Here is a 15,142-nt window from a genome sequence, read left to right as displayed (position 1 = left end):
AGTCCTCCCTTTTCCTGATGACAGTAACAGTTATATCTGCCAAGGGAAGGGTTTAAATAAGGATATAAACAGACTTACCCTCCAGGATCTTCTGCTGTGGAGCAAACACAGCACTTCCCAGTCTGTCAGCCTCAATTGACCTCTGGCGGGGACATGGAGAGAAAAGAAAAAACAGAGAACCAACCCTGTGGTAGTTGTGTTTTCACAAATATCACTGCTCTAAAAATCTTTTTCACTTCTTAAATGGCCATAATACCCAAATGTTTAAACACTTGAAAGTGATGCAGTATAGCTGTAAAAAGCTGACTAGAAAATATCACCTGAACATCTCTATGTAAAAAAGAAAGATATTTTACCTCAAAAGTTCCTCAGTAGCCACATCCCATTGTAAAGGATTTCTAAGCAGCGTATTAATATGTCTGTCCCGGGACAGCTGAAAGGATGAGCCTTGTGCACTCTCATGTTATTTCCCTATTCAGTGTAACAATGAAATCTCATGAGAGTTAAGTGAAATCTCATGCGATCACAGTAAAAGAGTTCATGACCTCAGCACTGCTGATGCTGATTGGCTGCTGTTCATTTCTTCATTTTTTATTTTTTTTACCTGCAGTTGAGCAGCAGCTGAGTATAACTTTTTACACAGAACTTACTCTGCTGAGCTGAGGAAATTGTGAGGTAAAATATCTTCTTTTTTTACATAGAGATGCTCAGGTGACATTTTCCTGTCAGCTTTTTACAGTTATACTGCATCAGTTTCAAGTGATTTAGCATATGAGTTTTATGTCCCTTTAAGTTATCAAAATGCTGAAAATTCCATTGTGTTAAAATTACATGGCTAATAACAAATTTAAGCATTTAATGTTTTTCTCTAGAGTTACCCTTTAATAACAATTTCCTCAAGTAAAATAATATAATTTGATATCCAAAGAACATAAGATGTAAAATTTCTGTAATGTGTTAGCGACTTGCACCAAGCTTAGAACTTCATTGACTGGATTAAGCGGTCTGTAGAGGTGTTGCAGACTTAACCATGTGAACCTTTTTATAGTAATTGTGAGCTGGACTGTGTTCAGGATGATTTAATGTCTTTTGGTTAATTAGTTTATATGCCCTTTATGAATGAATAACGAGCTTGTGTCAACATTTTGCAGTAAATTGGTCTGTTCTTAATTGCATGTTGAGAGCACTTTAGCAAACGCCAGCCGACCATTCCAACCCATAGATGACAAAATATGAAAGAACATTTTTAGCGACACTTTGCCACAAAGCAATAATGTAAGCAGGTTATGGGAGCATTGACCACACCCACCAATGCTTTCCGATGCATAACACCAAATCTAACTTGCAACAATAGGCACAAAATATGAAATATTGTGTTATTCAATATACTATGCAAAATGCAGGAGATTCACAGTTATCAAACTAGTAATATTATTTTGCTTTTCTAAAAGACTAACAAAGACCTCATGTATGATTCTCACAGTCAGACGTCCATGCAAAACCCAAACCTCATGGGTGGGGGAAGGGAAAAAATGTGACTGTTCCAGGAAATTGGCAAGTATGAAAACCGCAGCCTCATAAGAAATTTGTTGATGTAAACCAGAAAAATATACACACAATGGAATATATCAACACAATAAAAAAACAGGTGATTATAGTAGAGTCTCTCCTTAGTGAATGATCTTATTTGTAAGCCCAGTGTTTAAATAAAGATTCCACAGTCAAACCAATACGGTAAATCAACACAATCTTTTTCACTTCTGTTATAGCATTTTCAGACCTACTGGTGTCTCTGAGGTGCACATGGGATAACTGTAAAAAAGAAAGAAGAAACATGCAAAAGTATCTTCTTTGAAAGATCATTAAAGGGACAGTACACACACTGGCCTAGATTTGGAGTTTTGCGGTAGAAGGGCTGTTAACGCTCCGCGGGCTTTTTTCTGGCCGCACCATAAATTTAACTCTGGTATCGAGAGTTCAAACAAATGCTGCGTTAGGCTCCAAAAAAGGAGCGTAGAGCATTTTTACCGCAAATGCAACTCTCGATACCAGAGTTGCTTACGGACGCGGCCAGCCTCAAAAACGTGCTCGTGCACGATTCTCCCATAGGAAACAATGGGGCTGTTTGAGCTGAAAAAAAACCTAACACCTGCAAAAAAGCAGCGTTCAGCTCCTAACGCAGCCCCATTGTTTGCTATGGGGAAACACTTCCTACGTCTGCACCTAACACTCTAACATGTAGACCGAGTCTAAACACCCCTAACCTTACACTTATTAACCTCTAATCTGTCGCCCCCGCTATCGCTGACCCCTGCATATTTTTTTTAACCCCTAATCTGCCGCTCCGTAAACCGCCGCAACCTACGTTATCCCTATGTACCCCTAATCTGCTGCCCTAACATCGCCGACCCCTATATTATATTTATTAACCCCTAATCTGCCCCCCTCAACGTCGCCGACACCTGCCTACACTTATTAACCCCTAATCTGCCGAGCGGACCTGAGCGCTACTATAATAAAGTTATTAACCCCTAATCCGCCTCACTAACCCTATCATAAATAGTATTAACCCCTAATCTGCCCTCCCTAACATCGCCGACACCTAACTTCAATTATTAACCCCTAATCTGCCGAGCGGACCTCACCGCTATTCTAATAAATGTATTAACCCCTAAAGCTAAGTCTAACCCTAACACTAACACCCCCCTAACTTAAATATAATTTACATCTAACGAAATAAATTAACTCTTATTAAATAACTTATTCCTATTTAAAGCTAAATACTTACCTGTAAAATAAATCCTAATATAGCTACAATATAAATTATAATTATATTGTAGCTATTTTAGGATTAATATTTATTTTACAGGCAACTTTGTAATTATTTTAACCAGGTACAATAGCTATTAAATAGTTAAGAACTATTTAATAGTTACCTAGTTAAAATAATAACAAAATTACCTGTAAAATAAATCCTAACCTAAGATATAATTAAACCTAACACTACCCTATCAATAAATTAATTAAATAAACTACCTACAATTACCTACAATTAACCTAACACTACACTATCAATAAATTAATTAAACACAATTCCTACAAATAAATACAATTAAATAAACTAGCTAAAGTACAAAAAATAAAAAATAACTAAGTTACAAAAAATAAAAAAATATTTACAAACATAAGAAAAATATTACAACAATTTTAAACTAATTACACCTACTCTAAGCCCCCTAATAAAATAACAAAGCCCCCCAAAATAAAAAATTCCCTACCCTATTCTAAATTAAAAAAGTTAAAAGCTCTTTTACCTTACCAGCCCTGAACAGGGCCCTTTGCGGGGCATGCCCCAAGAATTTCAGCTCTTTTGCCTGTAAAAAAAAACATACAATACCCCCCCCCCAACATTACAACCCACCACCCACATACCCCTAATCTAACACAAACCCCCCTTAAATAAACCTAACACTAAGCCCCTGAAGATCTTCCTACCTTGTCTTCACCATCCAGGTTCACCGATCCGTCCTGAAGAGCTCCTCCGATGTCCTGATCCAAGCCCAAGCGGGGGGCTGAAGAGGTCCATGATCCGGTCAAAGTCTTCATCCAAGCGGGGCGGAAGAGGATCTTCCATCCGATTGAAGTCATCATCCAGGTGGCATCTTCTATGGTCTTCCATCCGGAGCGAAGCGGCAGGATCCTGAAGACCTCCAGCGCGAAACATCCATCCGGCCCGACGACTGAACGACGAATGACTGTTCCTTTAAGGGACGTCATCCAAGATGGCGTCCCTCGAATTCCGATTGGCTGATAGGATTCTATCAGCCAATCGGAATTAAGGTAGGAATTTTCTGATTGGCTGATGGAATCAGCCAATCAGAATCAAGTTCAATCCGATTGGCTGATCCAATCAGCCAATCAGATTGAGCTCGCATTTTATTGGCTGATCGGAACAGCCAATAGAATGCGAGCTCAATCTGATTGGCTGATTGGATCAGCCAATCGGATTGAACTTGATTCTGATTGGCTGATTCCATCAGCCAAACAGAAAATTCCTACCTTAATTCCGATTGGCTGATAGAATCCTATCAGCCAATCGGAATTCGAGGGACGCCATCTTGGATGACGTCCCTTAAAGGAACAGTCATTCGTCGTTCAGTCGTCGGGCCGGATGGATGTTCCGCGCTGGAGGTCTTCAGGATCCTGCCGCTTCGCTCTGGATGGAAGACCATAGAAGATGCCGCCTGGATGATGACTTCAATCGGATGGAAGATCCTCTTCTGCCCCGCTTGGATGAAGACTTTGACCGGATCATGGACCTCTTCAGCCCCCCGCTTGGGCTTGGATCAGGACATCGGAGGAGCTCTTCAGGACGGATCGGTGAACCTGGATGGTGAAGACAAGGTAGGAAGATCTTCAGGGGCTTAGTGTTAGGTTTATTTAAGGGGGGTTTGTGTTAGATTAGGGGTATGTGGGTGGTGGGTTGTAATGTTGGGGGGGGGTATTGTATGTTTTTTTTTACAGGCAAAAGAGCTGAAATTCTTGGGGCATGCCCCGCAAAGGGCCCTGTTCAGGGCTGGTAAGGTAAAAGAGCTTTTAACTTTTTTAATTTAGAATAGGATAGGGAATTTTTTATTTTGGGGGGCTTTGTTATTTTATTAGGGGGCTTAGAGTAGGTGTAATCAGTTTAAAATTGTTGTAATATTTTTCTTATGTTTGTAAATATTTTTTTATTTTTTGTAACTTAGTTATTTTTTATTTTTCGTACTTTAGCTAGTTTATTTAATTGTATTTATTTGTAGGAATTGTGTTTAATTAATTTATTGATAGTGTAGTGTTAGGTTAATTGTAGGTAATTGTAGGTAGTTTATTTAATTAATTTATTGATAGGGTAGTGTTAGGTTTAATTATATCTTAGGTTAGGATTTATTTTACAGGTAATTTTGTTATTATTTTAACTAGGTAACTATTAAATAGTTCTTAACTATTTAATAGCTATTGTACCTGGTTAAAATAATTACGAAGTTGCCTGTAAAATAAATATTAATCCTAAAATAGCTACAATATAATTATAATTTATATTGTAGCTATATTAGGATTTATTTTACAGGTAAGTATTTAGCTTTAAATAGGAATAATTTATTTAATAAGAGTTAATTTATTTCGTTAGATTTAAATTATATTTAAGTTAGGGGGGTGTTAGTGTTAGGGTTAGACTTAGCTTTAGGGGTTAATACATTTATTATAGTAGCGATGAGCTCCGGTCGGCAGATTAGGGGTTAATAATTGAAGGTAGGTGTCGGCGATGTTAGGGAGGGCAGATTAGGGGTTAATACTATTTATGATAGGGTTAGTGAGGCGGATTAGGGGTTAATAACTTTATTATAGTAGCGCTCAGGTCCGCTCGGCAGATTAGGGGTTAATAAGTGTAGGCAGGTGTCGGCGACGTTGAGGGGGGCAGATTAGGGGTTAATAAATATAATATAGGGGTCGGCGGTGTTAGGGGCAGCAGATTAGGGGTACATAAGGATAACGTAGGTGGCGGCGCTTTGCGGTCGGAAGATTAGGGGTTAATTATTGTAAGTAGCTGGCGGCGACGTTGTGGGGGGCAGGTTAGGGGTTAATAAATGTAATACAGGGGTCGGCGGGGTTAGGGGCAGCAGATAAGTATAACGTAGGTGGCGGTCGGCAGATTAGGGGTTAAAAAATTTAAATCGAGTGGCGGCGATGTGGGGGGACCTCGGTTTAGGGGTACATAGGTAGTTTATGGGTGTTAGTGTACTTTAGGGTACAGTAGTTAAGAGCTTTATGAACCGGCGTTAGCCCAGAAAGCTCTTAACTCCTGCTTTTTTTCTGCGGCTGGAGTTATGTCGTTAGAGCTCTAACGCTCACTTCAGAAACGACTCTAAATACCAGCGTTAGAAAGATCCCATTGAAAAGATAGGAGACGCAATTGACGTAAGGGGATCTGTGGTATGGAAAAGTCGCGGCTGAAAAGTGAGCGTTAGACCCTTTAATCACTGACTCCAAATACCAGCGGGCGGCCAAAACCAGCGTTAGGAGCCTCTAACGCTGGTTTTCACGGCTACCGCCGAACTCTAAATCTAGGCCACTGTATTTACAAAACATTTTTGTTGTGTTGCTATAGAATAACATATCAGCCAAGTCTTAACGTTTTTAAAACAAATTAAAATCCTTTTTACAGCAATTATTTATCAATAGCCGAACTCCACTCACTATTTGCTTTATTTGGAAAAGCCATTCTGGGCTATAGTCCATGGACAACAAGGCTAGCCCTAGCTATAATGTTAGTATAAAGTGCATTGTTTTGCATATGTAATCTGACAAAGCCACTTAAATGGACATGAAACCTCAACATTTTCTTTCATGATTTAGGTAGAACATACAATTTTAAACAACTTTCCAGTTTACTTCGATTATCAAATTTGCTTCATTCTCTTAGTATTATTTGTGGAAGGAGCAACTACGTGCTACTGGTTTCTAACTAAACACATGGGTGAGGCAATGACAATACGTATATATATGCAGCCACCTAGGTTCTTTGCTGGTCCTGAGCTTACCTAAATAAATCTTTCAGCAAAAGATAACAAAAGAAGGAAGCAAATTAAATAATAGAAGTAAACTGGAAAGTTGTTTAAAATTGCATGCTCTGTCTAAACCATTAAGTAATTATGACTTTACTGTACCTTCAAGGACAGATATGTAGAGGCGTTAGCCCTGAGAAGATGGCAGCAGGGTAGGTTTAACGTTCTGAGAATTAGAAATTTCAGAGCTAAATTATATGAAAGTGAGGGATATAAAAAAGTATATAAATAATAATATGATTATTAACAATAAATACAAAATATCTTAATACACATTATAACTAGACCAGTGACAGAGATTATAAGGCTGCATTACTAAAAATCTATATAAGCACAATCTGGAAGTACACTCAGTAATTCTTTCTGTAAGATGTACCTGCCAAACATGCAATTTATTTGAAAGAGCATCACAACAATAATATTGTTCATCTACTCATTTCTGAATGCTGTCAAGTCCACAGAAGATCTAGGAATACACCAACGGATTTGTACAGGGCTGAAATCTGTAGTGTAAATTGCTTTTTGATACTGATTGGATGAATGGAGCAGTAAAATTGTATTGCAACATTATTATTGTTTTAAAAACAAAAACAAAAAGAGGTAATTATGCACTATGTGATATTTGTGTCACTACTGAATGTGATCCTTTGAGGTTTGATTTTTTTTTTTCAACAAGAGAATCTCTTCAGCAGCCATTTCTTATTGTAACCAATGTTACTGTCTGACTGATCAAAGCTGTGTTTCATGTTTAAACAGACATTTCTGGCCTCTTATAGGTCTCTTACCCTCTACTCAATATGATGTGAAGCTAATACTATTTGCTGGAAACATTAAAGTCCCCTATTTAGAGTCTTTTTGTAGTTGTGCTCACATCTACTAGGTGGTTTTTAATGTATTGAATGAGTGCTCCTAAATTCCATCACAGTTGTGAGTGTTATAAAGGTCCAGGAGAAAAGGATTAGGGTCTCAAAAATACAGCACAATAAAGTAAAAGTCAGATTTATTTTTTCCAATCCTATATTCCTTTATTAATTGACACAGTAGAACATTGAAAACCTTTTATTTTATTTATATGAAATGTTAAAATATCCTAATATGTCTTACAAAGATTTGTAGCTATTTGTCAGGGATTTTTTTTAATTTCATTGTAACTTCACTGAATTATTTTATAAAACATCCTGTGTTTTCATACTATTTATAAAAATCAAAATGTGAAAACTATATCACAGTTATATTTTATTGGAAAACAGGCAAAATAAACGGACATATTACTAAAAAATATAATTTATATGAAAGAGCAGTACTTAAAGGGACATTGCAATGTAACATTATCTCCCCTTTAATATGTCCCAATTTTACCTGCTGGGTTGTATTAAATTGTTTTCAAATAGCTAATTTACCTTTATTTTGCCATTTGAAATAGCTGATTCTCCCTGTTATAACCTATACCGAAAATATAACTAATTTTGTATTCTCTAATGATAAGCTATGTAAACAAGAACCAGCGGCAGCAGGAAGCCAGAGGGAGGTGGATGGAAGTGACAATTACTGAAATGTTCATTTTCAATTGCTCTTAGAATCAGGCTTCTTGTATAGACAAAAAAAAAGATAAGGAAGCACGTGTGTATAAAGAAGTAGATAAGATTTTTAAATGGGCTGAGTTTTCAATGAGTAAAACACAAACACACACATAAATATATATATATATATATATATATATATATATATATATATATATATATATATATATACAGAAGAGAGAAGCGCTCTAACAGGAACGAACAACAGCTCATCAGCTAGTTCTCTGGCGATTTACCACCTGGAGCAGCCTCTTTTAGACCAGTGTGCCTTTCACGTTGGAAAACTATCCTGAAGCATATCAGTCTGATCCCGCCAGTTAAGGTCAGTCCAGCCCCGAAATACCAGGCAATTCTCCTTTGAACAAGGAACATGACAACCCCAGACGATCGTTTTGGCCTATAGGGCCTCATCGGTGAGGTGCAGCCACATTCCTCTAAGCAAGCACTGGCCAAGGGGTCCATATCTGGTTGCCCCTAACACCCATAGGGAGACTTCCCCAGGGTCATAATTAATTTACATACAGAAGAGAGAAGCGCTCTAACAGGAACGAACAACAGCTCATCAGCTAGTTCTCTGGCGATTTACCACCTGGAGCAGCCTCTTTTAGACCAGTGTGCCTTTCACATTGGAAAACTATACTGAAGCATATCAGTCTGATCCCGCCAGTTAAGGTCAGTCCAGCCCCGAAATACCAGGCAATTCTCCTTTGAACAAGGAACATGACAACCCCAGACGATCGTTTCGGCCTATTGGGCCTCATCGGTGAGGTGCAGCCACATTCCTCTAAGCAAGCACTGGCACAAGCGCTTCTCTCTTCTGTATGCAAATTAATTATGACCCTGGGGAAGTCTCCCTATGGGTGTTAGGGGCAACCAGATATGGACCCCTTGGCCAGTGCTTGCTTAGAGGAATGTGGCTGCACCTCACCGATGAGGCCCAATAGGCCGAAACGATCGTCTGGGGTTGTCATGTTCCTTGTTCAAAGGAGAATTGCCTGGTATTTCGGGGCTGGACTGACCTTAACTGGCGGGATCAGACTGATATGCTTCAGGATAGTTTTTCAATGTGAAAGGCACACTGGTCTAAAAGAGGCTGCTCCAGGTGGTAAATCGCCAGAGAACTAGCTGATGAGCTGTTGTTCGTTCCTGTTAGAGCGCTTCTCTCTTCTGTATGCAAATTAATTATGACCCTGGGGAAGTCTCCCTATGGGTGTTAGGGGCAACCAGATATGGACCCCTTGGCCAGTGCTTGCTTAGAGGAATGTGGCTGCACCTCACCGATGAGGCCCAATAGGCCGAAACGATCGTCTGGGGTTGTCATGTTCCTTGTTCAAAGGAGAATTGCCTGGTATTTCGGGGCTGGACTGACCTTAACTGGCGGGATCAGACTGATATGCTTCAGGATAGTTTTCCAATGTGAAAGGCACACTGGTCTAAAAGAGGCTGCTCCAGGTGGTAAATCGCCAGAGAACTAGCTGATGAGCTGTTGTTCATTCCTGTTAGAGCGCTTCTCTCTTCTGTATGCAAATTAATTATGACCCTGGGGAAGTCTCCCTATGGGTGTTAGGGGCAACCAGATATGGACCCCTTGGCCAGTGCTTGCTTAGAGGAATGTGGCTGCACCTCACAGATGAGGCCCAATAGGCCGAAACGATCGTCTGGGGTTGTCATGTTCCTTGTTCAAAGGAGAATTGCCTGGTATTTCGGGGCTGGACTGACCTTAACTGGCGGGATCAGACTGATATTCTTTAGGATAGTTTTCCAATGTGAAAGGCACACTGGTCTAAAAGAGGCTGCTCCAGGTGGTAAATCGCCAGAGAACTAGCTGATGAGCTGTTGTTCGTTCCTGTTAGAGCGCTTCTCTCTTCTGTATGCAAATGAATTATGACCCTGGGGAAGTCTCCCTATGGGTGTTAGGGGCAACCAGATATGGACCCCTTGGCCAGTGCTTGCTTAGAGGAATGTGGCTGCACCTCACCGATGAGGCCCAATAGGCCGAAACGATCGTCTGGGGTTGTCATGTTCCTTGTTCAAAGGAGAATTGCCTGGTATTTCGGGGCTGGACTGACCTTAACTGGCGGGATCAGACTGATATGCTTCAGGATAGTTTTCCAATGTGAAAGGCACATTGGTCTAAAAGAGGCTGCTCCAGGTGGTAAATCGCCAGAGAACTAGCTGATGAGCTGTTGTTCGTTCCTGTTAGAGCGCTTCTCTCTTCTGTATGCAAATGAATTATGACCCTGGGGAAGTCTCCCTATGGGTGTTAGGGGCAACCAGATATGGACCCCTTGGCCAGTGCTTGCTTAGAGGAATGTGGCTGCACCTCACCGATGAGGCCCAATAGGCCGAAACGATCGTCTGGGGTTGTCATGTTCCTTGTTCAAAGGAGAATTGCCTGGTATTTCGGGGCTGGACTGACCTTAACTGGCGGGATCAGACTGATATGCTTCAGGATAGTTTTCCAATGTGAAAGGCACACTGGTCTAAAAGAGGCTGCTCCAGGTGGTAAATTGCCAGAGAACTAGCTGATGAGCTGTTGTTCGTTCCTGTTAGAGCACTTCTCTCTTCTGTATGCATATATATATATATATAAAGGAAAGAAGAAGTCTCAGTGCACTAAAAGTAGTACAACTCTCTCTAATAATACCTATTTAAAACTAAATACTTACTTAACTGTGAAATAAAACCTAAGCTAGCTAAAATATAACTAATAGTTATATTGTATCTAGCTTAGGTTTTACTTTTATTTCACTGGTAAGTTTGTATTTATTTTAACGAGGTAGATTAGTTAGTAAATAGATATTAACTATTTAATAACTACCTAGTTAAAATAAATACAAACTTACCTGTGAAATAAAACTTAACCTGCCTTACACTAAAACCTAACATTACAAAAAAAATAAACACTAAAATTACTAAAAATAAAAATAACTAAATTACTTAAAAAAACACTAAATTACAAAAAAGAAGAAACAAATTATCACAAATAAAAAAGAATTACACCTAATCTAATGGCCCTATCAAAATAAAAAAGCCCCCCCAAAATAAAAAAAACCCTAGCCTGCAATAAACTATCAATGGCCCTTAAAAAGGTCCTTTTGTGGGGCATTGTTGCCCCAAATAAATCAGATCTTTTACCTGTAAAAAAATACAAACACCCCCCCCCCCCCAACAGTAAAACAAAAAACCCCACAACCAACCCCCCCAACTAAAATAACTAAAGAAAACTAAAAAAAATTAAACTAAAAAAAAAACCTAAGCTCCCCATTGCCCTGAAAAGGTCATTTAGCTCTTTTACATGCCCAGCCCCTAAACTAAAATAAAACCCACCCAAAAAACCCTTAAATAAACCTAACACTAACCCCCACTGATCCACTTACAGTTATTGAAGTCCCGCTTGAAGGATCCATCCAGCCAGCAAGAAGTCTTTATTCAAGCGGCCTCTTCGATCTTCATCCAGCCGGTGAAGTCCTCATCCAGGCGGCAAGAAGTCTTCATCCAGACGGCATCTTCGATCTTCATCCATCAGGCATGGAGCGGGTCCATCCTGAAGACATCCGGCGCAGAGCATCCTCTTCATACAGTCACCGCCGTAAACTGGAACTTCAATGCAAGTGATGTCATCCAAGATGGCGTCCCTTGCATTCCTATTGGCTGAAAGATTTCAATCAGCCAATAGGATTAGAGCTGCTTAAATCCTATTGGCTGATCCAATCTCATCCTATTGGCTGATTGGAACATCCAATAGAATGAGAGCTGCTCAAATCCTATTGGCCTGGATGAAGACTTTGCCGGCTGGATGAAGACTTCTTGCCGGCTGGATGGATCCTTCAAGCAGGACTTCAATAACTGTAAGTGGATTGTCAGGGGTTAGTGTTAGGTTTATTTAAGGTTTTTTTTGGGTGGGTTTTATTTTTAGTTTAGGGTCTGGGCATGTAAAAGAGCTAAATGCCCTTTTAAAGGCAATGCCCATACAAATGCCCTTTCAGGGCAATGGGGAGCTTAGTTTTTAGATAGTTCTTTTATTTGGGGGTTGGTTGTGGGGGTGGTGGGTTTTACTGTTGGGGGGTGTTTGTATTTTTTTACAGGTAAAAGAGGTGATTTCTTTGGGGCAATGCCCCAAAAAAGGCCCTTTTAAGGGCCATTGGTAGTTTATTGTAGGCTAGGTTTTTTTATTTTAGGGGGCTTTTTATTTTGATAAGGATATTAGATTAGGTGTAATTCTTTTTATTTTTGATAATTTGCTTCTTAGTTTTTGTAATTTAGTGTTTTGTTTTTTTTTGTAATATAGTTTTTTTTGTAATTAGATACTTTTTGTAATTTTTAGAGCAGTGTTAGGATTTTTTTAATGTGTAGTTTAGTTTAATTTAAATAGTAGTTTAATTGTAGTTTAATAATTATCTTAGTTTAATTGTTAGTTTGAAATTAATTTATTTAATTTGACAGGTAAGTTTTAATTTAATTTAAGATAGGGAAATTGTAACTGTAATATAAAGTTAGGGGGTCATTAGGTTTAGTGGTTAATAGTTTATTTTAGTATATTTCGTTGTGGGGGGCTTGCGATTTAGGGGTTAATAGGTTTATTATAGTGGCGGTGTGGGTTGATGGCAGATTAGGGGTGAATAATATTTAAATAGTGTTTGCAATGTGGGAGGGTGGTAGTTTAGGGGTTAATATGTTAATTATAGTGGTGACAATGTCGGGGAGCAGCGGAATAGGGGTTAATACATTTTAATAGTGGCGGCGATGTCCTGAGCAGCAAATTAGGGGTTAATAAATTTATTATAGTGTTTGTGATGAGGGAGGGCCTCAGTTTAGGGGTTAATAGGTAGTTTATGGGTGTTAGTGTACTTTTTCACACTTTAGTTATGAGTCTTACGGTACAGCTTTGTAACGTAAAACTCATAACTACTGACTTTAGATGGCGCTATGGATCTTGTCAGTATAGGGTGTACCTCTCACTTTTTGGCCTCCCAGGCAAATTCGTAATACCGGCGCTATGGGAGTCCCATTGAAAAATTTCCTTTTTTTAAAGTGCGGTACTGATGTTGCGTGACAGGCTAAAAGGTGTGCGGTACACCTATACCTACAAGACTTGTAATAGCAGCGTTAGGGAAAAAGCAGCGTTATGGGCCATAACGCTAAACTCGTAATCTAGCTGATAGGTAGGTAGCGTGCCGTGTCTGGAAAACTATAAGGCAGAAGTTTTGTAATAATGCTTTTGAGCAGTAGAGGGCAGCAATGTTTGCACTGCCTTATAGTGCTATTGACACATATACACTCCTGAATCTACCTAGCTGCTTTTTAACAAACTATACCAAGAGAACCAATTACATTTGATAAAAGTAGTCAATTTAAATGTTTGTTTCTTTTTTATGTTATACTCTATCTGAGAGGAAGAAAAATGTTTGGTTTCATGTTTGTTTAATGACCCTTATCATTATTTTTAAACCAAGAACATAAGTTTAGAGCCAAGGGAATAAATTACAGCAGCACTGACTCTAAACAAGTTGAGTAATAAACTCACTATTTTCTACTTTCTGGAATAAGAGGTTTGAGAACGTCTTCCTTCATTAGTTTAACTCTTGCTGATTTGTACCATTTTGCACCCCACTGTACATATTTAGCAATTACTTAACACATTACTTGCTTTTGACTTGGTTCTCTTGTAAAGTGATAAAACCTGACAAACGGTATCTTATCTTATTGGCTAGTCACTATAAAATACAGCAGACTGGAGCAGCTCAGGAATAAATAATGAGCACAGAATGCGGGGGATTTTGATAGGAATAGAAACTGACTGAATTCTATTATCTCAATGAATTTATATTTTTTATTTATTCCTTTCGTATAAGAATGGCTGATTGATGACTTGAAATGCTCATCAGAAGCTTCTAAACTTAGGTCTGATATTCAAAACCTCAGCAGAGAAATCCCACAAGATCTTTGGGATTTTTTTAGACTTGTTTTATAATATCGGAGTCTTTGTTTCACACAAAAGAACGCTGCATAGCAAAATTAAAGGGATAGCAAACCCCAACATTTTCTTTTATGATTCAGATAGAGCATACAATTTTAAACAACTTTCCAATTTAATTCTATTATCAAATTTTCTTCATTCTCTTGTTATCCATTGCTAAAGGGACAGCATTGCACTACTGACAGGAAGCTGAAAATATCTATTTAGCCAATCACAAGAGACAAATGTGTGCAGGCACCAAATAGCAGCAGCTCCCACTAGTGTATGATATATGCATATTAATTTTTAACAAGGGATACTAAGAGAACGAAGCACATTTGAAAATAGAAGTGAATTTAAAAGTGTCTTAAATGACATGTTCTATCTGAATCATGCAAGTTTAATTTTGACTTTCCTATTCCTTTAACATTTCTCAAGATAAAATTGGTGTCTTAAATTTTTTTTTAAGGACCTCGCTGTACCGATGAGACTTCTTAGAGTATCTCGTCTGAGCTGCGAGGTTTTGAATATTACCATATATTGCCACATCTCTAGATATTATAAGAATTCCATTGGCCGGCAGTGGTAAAGGGAAATATGGTCAGCAATTGTGCCTAAAGGGACATGTTAAAATGACATTTTCATGATTTAAAGAGTGTAGAATTATAAAAAGGTTAATATTAAAAACTTTCCAATTTACAGATTATAACATTTACCTTAACTTATTACCATGAGAGCATACTTACATAGGCTAAAGGGCCTATTAATTAATGTGCGAGCAGACAGGATCCGATATTGCGGATCATGTCCGCTGCACGGGGATAAATGCCGACAGCATACGCTCTCTGCATTTATCATTGCACCAGCAGTTCTTGTGAACTGCTGGTGCAATCCCGCCCCCTGCAGATTCGCGGCCAATCGGCCGCTAGCAGGGCGTGTCAATCAACCCGATCATATTTGATTGGGTTGATTTCTGTCCGCCGCCTCAGAGCAAGTTA

Source organism: Bombina bombina, chromosome 9 (genome assembly GCF_027579735.1).
Source record: "Bombina bombina isolate aBomBom1 chromosome 9, aBomBom1.pri, whole genome shotgun sequence".
Lineage (NCBI taxonomy): Eukaryota > Metazoa > Chordata > Amphibia > Anura > Bombinatoridae > Bombina > Bombina bombina.
Note: the sequence above shows the minus strand (reverse complement) of the source record.